At 44.3% G+C, this 14544-nt stretch overlaps 1 pseudogene; it reads right to left on the minus strand.

Annotated features, from left to right (window-relative positions):
• Positions 1–8801: 8801 nt before the first annotated feature.
• Positions 8802–12697, minus strand: LOC128576799 (U4/U6 small nuclear ribonucleoprotein Prp4-like; annotated as a pseudogene).
• Between the last annotated feature and the right edge of the window lie 1847 nt (positions 12698–14544).

Raw genomic sequence — 14544 nt, forward strand, 5'->3', positions numbered from 1 at the left:
TAACCAAAGGCATCCTGAATCAAGGCAACATGTGTATGACTCAGGAAAAATAAGAGATAATGGATACACACAGACTGTTCATATTAGAATGATGAGACATCAACATAAAATAGTTATCTTGCTATGATCCTGGATAGAAAAATGATTAAAAGTGAACTAGAAATTTTAAACTTTGAAAAAATAGGTTAAAAAAGAACCAAGTAGAAGTGATGGACCTGAGACAGATAACAAAATTTGAGAAGTCAAATGGAGAAGCAAGAATCCAATGTACTCAGTTCTAATATGAAGGCAATAGATGATCTAATACAAGGTGGGGGGGGGGTAAGGGAATGAGGGAGAGGGGAGGAGAGTGGAGGGGGTCAGGGTGTATGGCACACCTCTTTAGGACAGGACACAATTCTAAGAGGGATTTTACCCAACAAATGCAATCAGGGTAAACCTAATTCTTGGTACCCTCAAAGAATCCCAAACGACAACAACAAAACATTTTGAGAAGTCAATGGATGAGTTTAACATCAGTGAGGCAAAGTGGAAGAGGGAGTTTGTGTGAATTGGAATATAGGTTAAAGTGTATTAAGGTATGCATCTTGTAAAAGATTTTACATTAGACTAATATTATTTTTTGAGACAGTCTCATTATGTCACCCTCGGTAGAGTTCTGTGGCGTCATAGCTCACAGCAATCTCAAACTCTTGGGCTTAAGTGATTCTCTTGCCTCAGCCTCCCAAGTAGTTGGGACTACAGGTGCCCACCACAACCCCCGGCTATTTTGTTGTTGTTGTTGCAGTTGTCATTGTTTTAGCTGGCCCAGGCTGGGTTCGAACCTGCCAACTTCGGTGTATGTGGCTGGTGCCGTAACTATAGGTACTATAAGTGTTGAACCTAGACTAATATTTAAAAAAATTAAGGGTATCAAACTAAAGAACAGAATAAGGGCGGTGCCTGTGGCTCAAAGGGGTAGGGCGCAGGCCCCATATGCCGGAGGTGGCAGGTTCAAACCCAGCCCCGGCCAAAAACTGCAAAATAAATAAGGAAACAGAATAAGTATAAATTTCAAACAAATACGGGGAATAGAATGATCAATAGTCAATTCAACAGATGGCAAGAAGAAAGGAACATAGAACAGGTGAACAAATAGAAAGTCTTTAGCATGGTGGCTCACACCTGTAATCCTAGCACTCTGGGAGGCCGAGGTGGGTGGATTGCTTGAGCTCTCAGGTTCAAGACCAGCCTGAGCAAAAAGTGAGACACTGTCTCTACTAAAAAAAAAAAAAAAAAATATATATATATATATATATATATATATATATATGGAAAAAAAACTGAGGCAAGAGGATCACTTGGGCCTGAGTTGGAGGTTGCTATGAGCTATGACACCACTGCACTTTACCCAGGGCAACAGCTTGAGACTCTATCTCAAAAAAAAAAAAGTATTTACCCAACAATTTACCAAGAAAGTCTCCACTCCACACAGGTCCAGTTCAAGTGAGGGAATAGCTATGCCTAACTGTCTGCATGCTTACTGAATGCCAGGTGTGATGGGGACTAGGTGGCTATTTCCAGGCGGACCAAGACTTCCACCATGCCAGGTGGGGCAAGTGCAAGTGAAACGCTGGAAAACTCTCCTCCCCATTTTTTTTTTTTTTTTTTTGAGACAGAGCCTCAAGCTGTCTCCCTGGGTAGAGTGTCATAGCATCACAGCTCACAGCAACCTCAAACTCCTGGGCTTAAGCGTTTCTCTTGCCTCAGCCTCCCAAGTAGCTGGGACTACAGGCGCCCGCCACAACGCCCAGCTATTTTTTGGTTGTAGCCGTTGTCGTTTGGCGGGCCTGGGCTGGATTTGAACCCGCCAGCTCAGGTGTATGTGGCTGGCGCCTTAGCGGCTTGAGCCACAGGCACTGAGCCTCTCCTCCCATTTGAAGATGGCTTTTTCTTGATTGGAAACTTGGTTACTGGAAACCTTCGACTCTTCTCCAAAACTCTGGCAGAGTTGGGAATTCTGCTTGTGTTTTGGATTTGTTTTATTTTGAGGCAAAATCTCACTCTGTTGCCAGACTAGAGTACCGTGGCCTCAACCTAGCTCACAGCAACCTCAAACTCCTGGCCTCAAGCTATCCTCCTGCCTTCAGCCTCCCAAGTAGCTGGGATTACAGGTGCCTGCCATTTTTGCCGGGCTATTTTTTAGAGATGGGGTCTTAACTGTTGCTCAGGCTGACCTTGAACTCCTGAGCTCAAGCAATCCTCTTGCCTTGGCCTCCCAGACTTCCAGGATTATAGGTGTGAGCAACTGCACCTAGCCTTTGTTTTTTTGATGTTTCTGTCGGGGAACCAGAGCCTGGAACCATCAGCCATTTTGCTGATGTCGTTTCCCTTGTGTGTTATGTTTTAAGTGTATTTCCTGTAGGTAGCAGGTAGTGACAGCTTTTTATAGAATCTTTTCTTTATTTTTATTTTTAAATTATGTATTTATTTATTTGAGACAGAGCCTCAAGCTGTCGCTCTGGGTATAGTGCCATGGCATCACAGCTCACAGCAACCTCCAACTCGTGGGCTCAAGCAATTCTTCTGCCTCAGCCTCCCAAGTAGCTGGGACTACAGGCGGCCACCACAACGCCCAGCTATTTTTCTTTTATTTTGGTTGTAGTTGTCATTGTTGTTTGGCAGGCCCGGGCTGGATTTGAAACCACCAACTCTGGTGTATGTGGCTGGCACCTTAGCTGCTTGAGCTACAGGTGCCGAGCCTATTTATTTTTATTTTGAGACAGAGAGCTTCACTCTTGTTGCCCTGGACTAGACTGCAGTGGTGTCGTCATATCTCACTGCATTATGAAACTTCTGGGCTCAAGCAACCCTGCTATCTCAGCCTCCAGAGTAGATGGGATTACGGGCCAGCACTATTGCGCCCAGCTTTGTATTATTTGTACAGATGGGATTGCACTGTGTTGCGCAGGCTGGTCTCAAACTCCTGGCCTTAAGCCATCCTCTAGCCTCAGCTTCCCAAATGCTAGGATTACAGACATAGGCCACCCACATCTGGCCTTTTTATGTTATTTAACATGATTATTGATATATTTAAGTTTGGTTCTTCACCTATTTGTTTTCTGTTTGTCCTATTCTCTTTCTTTTCTTTCTTTCTTTTTTTTTGAGACAGAGTCTCACTATGTGAGCCCTTGGTAGAGTGCCATGGCATCACAGCTCTAACTCTTGGGCTCAAGCAATTCTCTTGCTTCAGCCTCCCAAGTAGCTGGGACTACAGGCCCCAGCCACAACGCCCGGCTATTTTTAGAGATGGAGTCTTGCTCTAGTTCAGGCTAGTCTCAGAACTGGTTGGCTCAGGCATCCCTTCACCTCGGCCTCCCAAAGTTTTGAGATTGAGCCACCTTGTCTAGCCTGTTTTTTTTTTTTTTTTTCCTCAAGTGAGACAGAGTCTTACTTTGTCATCCTTGGTAGAGTGCTGTGTCGTCATTGCTCACAGCAATCTCAAACTCTTGGGCTCAAGTGATTCCCTTGACTCAGCCCCCCAAGTAGCTGGGACTACAGATGCCTGCTACAATGCCTGGCTATTTTTTTTTAGATATGAGGTCTTGCTCTTGCTCAGGCTGGTCTTGAATTCCTGAGCTCAAGCAGTCCACAGGCTTCCACCTTACAGAGTGCTAGGATTACAAGCGTGAGCCACCACACCCAGCCAGTCAAATGTATATATTTTTTATTGTTGGGGAATCATTGAGGATACAATGACCAATGAAATATTTTTTATGATTCCATTTTGTTTTGTTGACTTATTAGCCATAACCCTTGGTTTTATTTTCCTGATTGTGTTAGGGTTTATAGTATACATCATTAACTCACTAAAGTCTACTTTCAAGTGATATATACCACTTTGCTGTGTCTCCTATTTCTTCTTGCTCAGCCTTTATGCTGTTGTTATCATGCATTTTACTTTTACATATGTTTTAAACCCCAAAATACATTGCTATGTTTTTTTTTTTTAAAAAAACAGTACTCATTGCAGTTTGGCCGGGGCCAGGTTCAAACCTGCCACCCTCAGTATATGGAGCTGGTGCCTTACTTACTGAGCCACAGGCACCACCCTGTTATGTTTATTTAAACAGTGGATTACCTTTTTCTTTTCTTTTCTTTCTTTCTTTTTTTTTTTTTTTTTTGATACAGAGTCTCACTATGTCGCCCTCAGTAGGGTGCTGTGGTATCACAGCTCACAGCAACCTCAAACTCTTGGGTTTAAGCGATTCTCTTGCCTCAGCCTCCTGAGTAGCTGGGACTATAGGCACCCGCCACAATGCCTGGCTATTTTTTGGTTGCATTTGTCGTTGTTTGGCAGGCCCAGGCGGGGCTCAAACTCTCCAGCCTCGGTGTATGTGGCCAGCGCCCTACTCACTGAGCTATGGGCACTAAGCCAAATTCAAATTACTCTTATATGAGCTGCTGGAAGTTGTCTCACAGTTTACTGATGCTCTTTACTTTTTTCAAATTCTTTTTTAATAGTTTCTATTGCTTTGCCTTCATGTTGACTAATATTTTCTTCTGCAATGTCTAATGTGCTATTAATATTTTCTTCTGCAATGTCTAATGTGCTATTAATTCCATTCAATGTATTTTTTTTTCTTTTTTTTTTTTGGTTTTTGGCCGGGGCTAGGTTTGAACCTGCCACCTCCAGCATATGGGACTGCGCCCTACTCCTTGAGCCACAGGCGCCGCATTCAATGTATTTTTTTTATATCTTCAATGTCTCTCTTTAACTTTCTGAACATATGGCATACTCTGAACTGTTTTTACTCAGAACATTTATGATTGGGCGGCGCCTGTGGCTCAAGGAGTAGGGCGCCAGTCCCATATGCTGGAGGTGGCGGGTTCAAACCCAGCCCCGGCCAAAAACCAAAAAAAAAAAAATACTCAGAACATTTATGACATCAAACGTGTGGGGGTTTTCTACACCAACAACCATTCTCCAACTATCCAGATACCAACTGGGAGTCCAACATTTCAATTCTGACATTAGCTACCTGGAGTCTGCATCAGAACACACAAATTAAGCGCTTCATTCTATAAAACTGCCTCCGCTTGAGATGTCAATTGGAAATCCCATGTTTCCCATACTTCTGACTGACCAGCTATAAATCAGAGAGAGGTTCCCATAGTCCCTCCTCAGGCTTGATAATTTGTAAGAATGGCTCACAGAACTCAGAAAGCTACTTTATTTACTGGTTTGTTATAAAGCATACAATTCAGGAACACTTAAATGGAAAAGATATAGGAATGGAAATGGAAAAGGCAGGGGGCCTTCCTAGCACCTTGACGTGTTCACCAACCCAGAAGCTCTCCAAATCCTTCAATTAGAGTTTTTTATAAATGGTTCATTACATAGGCATAATTGATTAAACTATTGGCCGCTAGTGATTAACTCAATCTCCAGCCCCTCTCACCTCCCCAGAGGCCCAGGGTGGGACTGGAAGTTCCAACCCTCTAATCACTTGGTTGGTTTCTCGGGCAATTAGCCCCCTCTGAAGCTTTCTAGGGGCCCACCAAAGTCATCTCATTAGCATAAACTCAAGTATAGTTGAAAGGGGCTTACTATGAGTAATAAGACGCTCCTTTACCTCATTTCTCAGGAAATTACAAGGGTTTTTTTGGGCGGCGCCTGTGGCTCAAGGAGTAGGGCGCCGGTCCCATATGCTGGAGGTGGCGGGTTCAAACCCATCCCCGGCCAAAAAAAAACACACACACACACAAAAAAAAAGTTTTAGAAGATCTGTGCCAGGAACCAGGAATGAAGACCAAATATATATTTCTTATTCCATCATAATATCACACATGCAATTATATAACTGTGTTGATGTCCTTCTCTGCTAATTTGAACATCTTTATCAGTTCAGAATCAATTTCAATTGATTGATTGATCATTCTCTTATTGTGGATCACATTTCCCTGCAAAGGCAATCTTTGGTTAGATCCCAGACACTGTGCATTTTATCTTACTGGTTGCTGGATATTTTTGTATTCTTATAAATCACCTGGAGCTTGCTTGCTATTGTGTTTGCTCTCTTTCACTGACAAATAAAATTGTATGTATTTATCATGTAAAACACAATGTTTTGAAGTACAGTCATGTACTGCATAATGAAGTTTTTGCTCAATGATGGACTCCATATATGACAGTGACTCTGTAAGGTTTTAATGGAACTGAAAAAATCCTATCACCTAGTGATTTGTGTTACAGTTGCCTACAGTATGCAGTACAGTCACATGCTGTGCAGGCTAGTAGCCTAGAAGGAATAGGCTGTACTATATATATAACCTGGGCGTGTCATAGGCTATAGTAACTAGATCAGTCCATGTTGTTTGCACTATGACAAAATCGCCTAATAATCATTTTTTAGTGTTACCGGACAAAGAGGGTCCAGCCACCTGTCACTATCAGCCAATACACAGAGACAGGATTAAGTCCACCAAACTTTGTCAGAAGGCTGGCAATTCTGGAGAACAATGAGAGTAGCCTCTCCAAGACTGTTCTGCCTATTCAACAAACTTCAACAACTTATATAGGGGATAATTTCAAACGCATACTAAAAATACCATATACTTATGTGATATAGGTAGGTAAATTAAATATAACAATCCAAAGAATAACCAAAGAAAATCCTTATTGAAAAAAACATCAGGGCAGCACCTGTGGCTCGGTGGGTAGGGCACCAGCCCCATATACCAAGGGTGTGGCAGGTTCAAACCCGGCCCCAGCCAAACTGCACCAAAAAATAGCCAGGCGTTGTGGCCGGTGCCTGTAGTCCCAGCTACTCAGGAGGCTGAGGCAAGCGAATCGCCTAAGCCCAGGAGTTGGCAGTAGCTGTAAGCTGTGACGCCAAGGCACTCTACCAAGGGCAATAAAGTGAGACTCTGTCTCTAAAAAAAAAAAAGAAAAAAGAAATAACCATCATACAGACCATTAACCTGATGATTAACAGATTTGGCCACACCTGGCCTTTTAGTTATCGCTTTTGTGGTGAGAACACTACATCCACTCTCAGCATTTTTCAAGAATACAATATAGCTATTAACTATAGTCAACATGTTATGCAACAGATTTTTTAAAACTTATTCCTACTATCTAATTGAAATTTTGTATTCTTTGACCAACATCTCCCCAACTTCCCCACCAATCATCCCAGCCCCTGGTAACCACTATTCTACTCTCTACTTCTCTGAGATCAACTTTTCTAGATTTCACATATCAGTGAGTTCACAAAGCATTTTTCTTTTTCTCTCTCTCTCTCTCTCTTTTTTTTTTTTTTTTTGAGGCAGAGTCTCACTATGGCGCCCTCAGTAGAGTGATGTGCTGTCACGGCTCACAGCAATCTCAATCTCTTAGGCTTAAGTGATTCTCTTGCCTCAGCCTCCCAAGTAGCTGGGACTACAGGTGCCTGCCACAACGCCCAGCAATTTTTTCTTGTTGCAGTTGTCATTGTTGTTTTAGCTGGCTCGGGCTGAGTTTGAACCCACTAGCCTCAGTGCATGTGGCCAGCGCTGTAACCACTGTGCTATGGGCACAGAGCCACGAAGCATTTTTCTTTCTGTGCCCAGCTTATTTCACTTATTTCACCTCCACCCTTAGCCACTGTCTTAGTCTGTTTTCTGTTGCTTATAACAAGGATACCTAAAACTGAAGAATCTAAAAAGAAAAGGAATTTATTTCTTACACTTTTGCATGGTGAGCCCAAGGTCAAGGGGCTACATCTGGTGGTAGCCTGTTTGTTGCTGGGAACTCTGCAGTCTTGAGGCAGCTTAGGGTACCACATGGCAAGGGTTGAGCTCCCATCCAACTTCCCAAAGTGCTGGGATTACAGACCTGAACCACTGTACCCAGTCCTTTAATACATTTTGTATTTTTTGTTTTAACAATAGAGACATCATGTTTACTTTCTAAAAGTTTCTCTGAATCTTGACACAACCATCTTGCTTTAGAGTAACCTGAAGGATGCCAAACTTCAAAGCAAAATGGAAGACATTTTCTGACAAGGCAAATGTTCAGGTCAAGTTTCCCAAGGCTTCCTGGTACAGTTAGCATTCCAAGTGAAATCAACAAGAAGACGTAAAATCTTCACTGCATAGCCATCAGCACAGCTGTGGTCTACTGTTTTGTTTTCATTCTCAAGGGAGAGGAAAGGTGCTTGCTGTCAGGCATTATTTAACCAATGAGTGGTGGTATGTGCCTCTTTACTTGAAGGCTTCCAGACTATAGTCCAGCCACCTTGCTCTGAGTCACATGTAGTCCTGAAGCATGCACCACGATATATCAACCCAAGTTTTAAGAATTATAAGCAGAGGCAGTCACTCCCTCAGAGTACTGTGAGGTAGGCTATAGAGTATTCAAACAAAAGCTTAACAAAGGCAAAGTCTACACAGTTTGTGGCAAGTCATGAAGAGGAAACTTAAACTTTCAACCATAAAATGGGTTAGTCATCACCTACCCTGTTTTCCCGAAAATAAGACATCCTCCGAAAATAAGACCTACTTACAGGAAAGATAAGACGTCCCCTGAAAATAAGACCTAGCGCATCTTTGGGAGCACACCTTAAAATTTTTAAGACACTGTCTTATTTTTGGGGAAACAGGGTAGGAGTAGGAGATGCTTACCTGGAGCAGGAGATGACATGGAAATCCGATTCTATTGAGAGTCTGTATGTGGTCTGGCAGAAAACATGCCAGAACTAAACACTTCGATTCTTTTCTTTTGAGGAAAATAGCTCCTAAGAGAGGGCATGAAGTTAGGGCCCTTTTTCCAGTCTTGCCTATTCAGCCATCCAGAGCGTGAAGGTCCTATCATATGAGCACGTGGCTATGAGCTGCCCATTTAAAGAAATGTCTAGACCCATCACTTTTCCTTCATGGCCAGCCAGAGTCTTCAGTGGGGACCAACCTGGGTGGGTCCAGATCTTGGCTGTGTAATCACAGGAACCAGTGAGCAGGAAGTTCCCATGGATGGGCTCAAACTTAACACCAGTCACTAAGTTCTGATGGGCAGGGATGGTATAGATGCAACACCACTGACGAAGGTCCCACACTTAGCAGGTGTTGTCACCACTGCCAGTTGCAATGTAGTAGCTATTGGGGGAGAAATTTATTCCATAGATTTCCTTCAGGTGGCCTTCTAGGAACATGATACAATGTCCCATGCATAGGTCCCAAACTCAGCCAAATGCATCCAGTCCCCCAGTACCTGCCAAAGAGCCATCTGGATGGAAGGCAATGTCATGCACACCCCTGCAGTGGCCTTCCTGATGCAAGATCTCCTCTTGAGCCTCCAAATCCCATAAGCGCCATGAATGGTCACAGCAAGTGGTGCCCAAAAAATGTCCTGATGGATGCCACATTACCCGGGCCACATGCATCATATGGCCTTCAATATTTGCCAGTGGTTCATCACTGGCAAGACTCCAAAGCTTCACAGAGCCATCAGCAACACAAGAAGCCAGACTGACATCTTTTTGGTCCAAGGAGATAGTGGCTTGGGGATGGAATACAATTGTCCCTACTTTTGTGTTATGGCCGCAAAGAGTGCGAAGGAGGATGCAATCAGGAATAGACCAGAGCTTGCACAGCCCACTCCAACAAGCTGTGGCCAGCATCATGGAATTGGGACTAAAGTGACAGTAGGAGATAGGCCGATCATCTCCAATCTGACTGCAGAAATTATTCAAAGAACACAGAAATTTGTGCAGCTCCTGGATCTGGGAGGTTCTAGTTGTCTCAGGGATCTCTTTATGGAGACAAGCCTCATTCAAGCGTTTCATTGCCCTGGGCAGTGAATAATTAGCGATCCACAGTCTAGCCACTTTCAAGCTGTTTGGTCCTTCATGGTACCAGGTTTGCCCATACAGTCCTTTGGACTTCTTAGATTTCTTATCATCCTTCTTGATCTTTTTTAAGGCATCACTACAAAATACTGAGAGAATATTTTTAAGCCTTTCTCTTCTTTCAACAGGGCCTTCTCCAAAAAATGTGATGAGTTCCCCCAAAGCTCTAAGGCAAGTCTGGACCTCCGAGTTATCTGTGGAAACAGTGATTTGCTGAGTTTGCTTCCATCTTCCAAACTCAGCCAACGCTTCTGCTAGGCACTCACTCTGGTGTCTTCCTCAGTTTCAAAAACTTCTCCAAAGGTATGTCTTGCTTTGATTCCTGCTTTAAGTCCTTTTTCCTCCCAAATCTCAGACTTTAGCCAGATTCTCCCTCTCCTTCTCTTCCAAACTTCTATAACGAATGTGTAGTTTCTTTCCAACAGGAGCTACTAAATCATCAGACGCTTCAGGTTTGGCTGCCGTTGAGGAAATCTGCGGGGAATCCCGTGAGGAATCCCGCAAGGAAGAGCACGCGGAAGCGCTTGAAGAAGCTATGCTGAGCTCAAGCGGGTCCCTCCGCACGCTCTACAAAGCGGAACTGTGTCAGCAAAGCAGAATTGTGTCATCGACCAGAAGAGAGCTCAGAGCTGTCGGCCCCACCCTAGGTGGCCCATGGCATGATGGGAGTTATAGTACAAGAGAGTCAGTTGCCTGCAGGTGACATGTTCCCTAGAGCTTCCAAGAAAAGCATTAAGTTGATTTTCTTTTAATGCGGTGTGAGAGAATGTTGTAATTTCATTCTTCGGAATGTGGCTATCCAGGCTCAGCATCCGTCTCTCAGTGGGTAGAGCGCCAGCCACATACACGGGGACTGGTGGGTTTGAACCGAGCTGGGCCTGCTAAAATCAACAATGACAACTACAAAAAAAAAAAAAAAAATAGCTGGGCGTTGTGGCGGGCGCCTGTAGTCCCAGCTACTTGGTAGGCTGAGGCAACAGAATTGCTTAAGCCCAGCAGTTCGAGGTTGCTGTGAGCTGTGACGACATAGTACTCTACCGAGGGCAACATAATAAGACTCCGTTTCACAAAAAAAAAAAAAAAACTAAAGAATGTGGATATCCAGTTTTCCCAATGCTATTTATAAAGAGACTCCCCTTTCCTTGTTGGGTGTTTTTCACACCTTTGTAGAAAATCATTTGCATGACGGCGCCCGTAGCTCAGTCAGCAGGGCGATGGCCACATACACCTACAAACCTAGCCTGGGCCTGCTAAGCGACAATGACAACTGCAACCAAAAAATAGCCGGACCTTGTGGCAGACGCCTGTAGTCCCAGCTACTCGGGAGGCTAAGGCAAGAGAATCGCTTGAGCCCAAGAGTTTGAGGTTGCTGTGAGCTGTGATGCCATGGCACTCTACCCAGGGGACAGCTTGAGACTCTGTCTCAAAAAAAAAAAATAAATAAATAAAAAAGAAAGAAAGAAAGAAAATCATTTGGCTGTAAATGTGTATAGATTTATGTCTGGGCTCTCTATTCTGTTCCATTGGTCTATATGTCTATTTTTATGGTAGTAGCATGCTGTTTGGGATACCAAAACTTCCTGGCATAGTTTGAAACGAGGTAGTATGATGCCTTCAGCTTTGTTTTGTTTTCCCTTGTGACAGAGTTTCACTCTGTGGACCTTGGTAGAATGCCACGGTATCTTAGCTCACAGCAACCTCAAACTCTCAGGCTCAGATAATCCTCTTGCCTCAGCCTCCCAAGTAGGAGAGACTATAGGGGCCCACCACAACAGTGGGCTGGCCCTTGTTCAAGCTGGTCTTGAGCTCCTGAGTTCAAGCCATCTACCAGCGTTGGCCTCCCAGAGTGTTAGGATTGCAGGTGTGAGCCATGGTGCCCTACCCAGCTTTGTTCTTTTTGTTCAAGATTGCTTTGGCTATTTGCTCTTTTGTGGGTCCATTTAAATTTTAGGATTATTTTTCTTTTTCTGTGAAGAAAGTCATTGGGATTTTTTTTTGAGACAGAGTCTCAAACTGTTGCCCTGGATAGAGTGCTGTGACGTCACAGTTCATAGCAACTTCAAACTCTTGGGCTTAAGTGATTCTCTTGCCTCAGCGTCCCTAGCTGGGACTATAGGTGCCCGCCGCAACACCCAGCTATTCTTTGTTGTTGTTGTTTTTGTCATTGTTTTTTAGCCAGCATGGACCGGGTTTGAACCTGCCAGCCTCAGCGTATGTGGCTGACGCCCTACCCACTGAGTTATGGGCACTGCCAAGTTACTGGGATTTTTTTATTTTATTTTATTTTATTTTTGGCCGGGGGTGGGTTTGAACCCGCCACCTCCGGCATATGGGACCGGCACCCTACCACTTGAGCCACAGGCGCCGCTCAAGTTACTGGGATTTTGAGTTACTGGGATTTTGATATGGATTGCATTGAATCTGTAGATCACTTTGGGAAGTATAGCGCATTTCATTTTCTTAGGAATAGTTTGAGCCTTTCAGGTCTTGCTTTATGATTTGTTAGGCAGTTCCAAAGAAGTGGTTAGTCTAGGACTAATTATTTCTTGGTACTGGGGCAAGACTTTGAGTTCTCTATCCAATGACTTGTGAATTATGAGCTTTTCCAATTTGCCTGGTGGGAACAGGCAGTGTTGCCCACCCTGTGTGAATGGCAGGCACTGTTCTCTATAATTCTGCAGTGCCCAACTCCCAGGTCACACACCGGTACCAATCCATGGGTAGTTAGGAACCAAGCTGCACAGGAAGAGGTGAGCAGTGCTTGAGTGAGAAAGTTTCATCCGTATTTGCAGCTGCTCCCCATCACTCACATCACCTCCTGAGCTCCTCATCTTGTCATTGGGATAAACAGTGGCATTAGATTCTTATAGGAGCACAAACCCTACTATCAAATCATGCATGTGAGGGATCTAGATTGCATACTTCTTATGAGAATCTAATGCCTGATGATGTGAGGTGGAGGCATAATGTGTTTGAATAGTCTTGAAACCATGCCCCACATCCCCAGTCCATGGAAAAATTGCCTTCCATGAAACTAGTCCCTGGTACCAAAAAGATTGCAGATTGCTGCTATAATCTTTCTGGATGGTTCTTTCTTGCCCAGGCTTCATGTAGTTTCCTCACACAAATGTAGTGATCAATAGTCTGCTGAAGTTCCCAGGAGGACCCTCTGCCTAGGGTTCTCTATTAGCAGCTGGTTCTCCTCTTTGGTTCTGTGACCTATGAACTCTAGCTGTGCTGGTCTACCTGGACTCTCAGCTTTGTCTCCTCTACTTGGGAAGTGTGCAGGGCCCTGCCTGGGTTCTTCTTCCTGAGTAGACGCCTGGAAAACCCACCAAAGCCGTAAGCTGGGGAATTCTTAGGGCTCACCTCATTTGTTTCAACTACCCTTCATTTTCTGATGTCCATTGTTTTTCAAACTGTTGCTGCTTGTGTTTTATCTGGTTCTATTGTTGTTTCAAGCAGGAAAGTAAGTCCTGTCCCTGTTGCCCATCTTGGTTGGAAACAGAAATGCTTTCTTGAAAAAAAAAAATTTTTTTTTGAGATAGAGACATTTCTCTGTCACTGCTAGAGTATATTGGCTTGATCATAGCTCACTGTAGCCCCAAACTCCTGGCCTCAAGTGATCCTGCAGCCTCTACCTCCCAATGTGCTGGGATTATAGGTGTGAACCAATGCACTTGGCTTTCTCTCTACTTTTAAATATTTACTTTGCTGGCCAGGAGCAGTGGTTCACACCTGTAATCCTAGCACTCTGGGAGGCTGAGACAGGTGGATTGCCCTGAGCAACAGTGAGACCTCATCTCTAAAAATAGCCTGGTGTTATGGTGGGTGCCTATAGTACCAGCTCCCAGCTACTCAGGAGGCTGAGGCAAGAGGATTTCTTTTTTTTTGGTTTTTGGCCAGGGCCAGGTTTGAACCCGCCACCTCTGGCAAATGGGACCGGCGCCCTACTCCTGGAGCCACAGGTGCCGCCATAGGCAAGAGGATTTCTTGAGGCCAAGAGTTTGAGGTTGCTGTGAGCTATGATGCGATAGCACTTTACCCAGGGTAACACAGTGAGACTCTGTCGAAAAAACAAAATTGCTTTCCACTTCTTTTTCTCAATTCTTGAGATGTAATTACAATCTGCTCCCTTTCTAGTACCTTTACAATTGTTTGACCTTGACCTTTTTGTGGAATGCTTACAGTTGTTTGTGACATCAAAGCCCACATCATTTCCCTAGCAAGCAGACTCAGGGGGAAAAAAGTTCTCATCATTAAAAAGTTTCCTTAATCGGGCGGCCCCTGTGGCTCAGTCAGTAAGGTGCCGGCCCCATATACCGAGGGTGGCGGGTTCAAACCCGGCCCCGGCCAAACTGCAACCAAAAAATAGCCAGGCGTTGTGGCGGGCGCCTGTAGTCCCAGCTGCTCGGGAGGCTGAGGCAAGAGAATCGCGTAAGCCCAAGAGTTAGAGGTTGCTGTGAGCCGTGTGACGCCACGGCACTCTACCCGAGGGCGGTACAGTGAGACTCTGTCTCTACAAAAAAAAAAAAAAAAAAGAATACCTTTACTGAGATATAATTCATAGATCATAAAAAAAAAAAAAAAGTTTCCTTAATCGTAGCCGGGCGTTGTGGCGGGTGCCTGTAGTCCCCGCTGCTCGGGAGGCTGAGGCAGGAGAATCGCGTAAGCCCAG

The sequence above is a fragment of the Nycticebus coucang genome, chromosome X (assembly GCF_027406575.1).
Source record: "Nycticebus coucang isolate mNycCou1 chromosome X, mNycCou1.pri, whole genome shotgun sequence".
Lineage (NCBI taxonomy): Eukaryota > Metazoa > Chordata > Mammalia > Primates > Lorisidae > Nycticebus > Nycticebus coucang.